Source organism: Emydura macquarii, unplaced genomic scaffold (assembly GCF_026122565.2).
Source record: "Emydura macquarii macquarii isolate MOO-44397 ecotype Brisbane River unplaced genomic scaffold, CSIRO-AGI_Emac_v2 contig_225, whole genome shotgun sequence".
NCBI lineage: Eukaryota > Metazoa > Chordata > Testudines > Chelidae > Emydura > Emydura macquarii.
The window spans coordinates 1-1,442 of NW_027130362.1; the positions used below are offsets into that span (position 1 = coordinate 1).

Below are 1,442 nucleotides of genomic sequence, written 5' to 3' on the forward strand. Positions count from 1 at the left end.
GGGATGGCAGGCATCCACCGGCCCTGCCCCTGGAAGCTCTTCGGCCCCGGAGGAGGCCCGATAGGAAGGAGAGGGGAGAACGGCCCAGCGGAGGAGAGAGTGCGCACAGGAACCCGGAGGCGTGGGTGGCGAGGACGACGCAGAGGCAGGATGGGTCGTCGTCCAGGGGGAGGTTGGAACGGTGGGCAGAGGCGGTGGACAGAGAGTTGTGGGGATCCGAAACCTGGGCGACCGCACTCGAGACCCCCCTTCTTCTGCACCGATGCACGCGTGTGCCCCGCTCGCTCTTTTTTTTCCCCCTGGCTTTCTTCTCCCCCTTCCCGGCATTTCTCGTGCCCCTTCGCTCCAATCCCGGGCGCCGTGCTGCCCGTGGCACGGAAGGGGAGGGGATCTGGACCTCGCGGGCAGCTGTGTGTCACCACAGACAGCCACACGGAGCAGGCCCGTCTCTCCCTCTGCACACGGGATCAGGTGCCCACAGCTGACACCGCTTTAACCCCGACCCCAACGCAACGTCTCCTGGGATCCTCCCCTCCCCATGCGGGGAGCGGCAACAGGAGAGTGGATGGGGCAACGGGGCGCACGCGGACCGGCTGCCCGTGACAGACTCCTCCGCTGACGGGACGAGCTCCCCGAAGTGGGCGCTCCGGGGTATCGGGTCTGAACTTAGGGGGACGAAGGCAAAGGGGCATATCCGACCGCCGACGCAACCGCGGGGACAATTGACCTTCAAGTGACGCTCAGACAGGCGTAGCCCCGGGAGGAACCCGGGGCCGCAAGTGCGTTTGAAGTGTCGATGATCAATGTGTCCTGCAATTCACATTAATTCTCGCAGTTAGCTGCGTTCTTCATCGACGCACAAGCCGAGTGATCCACTGCTAAGAGTTGTCACGAGGCTTTTCTTCTGGGGTTGCCTTCTCCCCTGCGCGGCCAAAGCCTGTGCCGGCGGGGGTGTTCCTTGTCCGCACCGGTGGGGGTCCCCGCCTGCTGTCCCCGCAAGAGGGACCGACCCGTGGGGTCGGAGTGGGAGCAGGGAGAGGAGCCTGCCGGTCCCTCTGTTTCTCCCGCCACCACACCTCTCCGAAGCCAGTCCTCCTGGGACGTTCTGCCGGCCGGGGCACACCCCTCCTCGGTGCCCGCCCCTCCTCGGTGCCCGCCCTTCTGACTTAACGTTCACAAGCAAGGTTTCACAGGACCAAGCCGGAGGGCAAGGCGCTCACCGACTTGGGTCCGGGTCCAGGCGGCCACGGCCGAGTGCTACCCAACACCCCGGACCCCAGCCCTTTCGCCCGCAACCCACACCGCAGCCAGGGTAGGCGGAATGAGGATTAGGGTTCCGGGTGGAGGGGGGAGAGGCAGACTGGCCTCGGCCTTTCGGTCCCAACCGCAGAGAGGGAGGCAGGGTAGCCCCTCTCTGTCCTGGGCTTTCCGTGGACATCGCG

The 1,442-nt window shown here is 66.0% G+C and overlaps 1 non-coding gene across 1 annotated transcript; it reads right to left on the reverse strand.

The window, feature by feature from the left end:
• Window positions 1–734: 734 nt before the first annotated feature.
• LOC137153237 (5.8S ribosomal RNA) lies at window positions 735–887 on the reverse strand. The gene has a single exon (XR_010919733.1). It is a non-coding gene; the product is annotated as a 5.8S ribosomal RNA (ribosomal RNA).
• Between the last annotated feature and the right edge of the window lie 555 nt (window positions 888–1,442).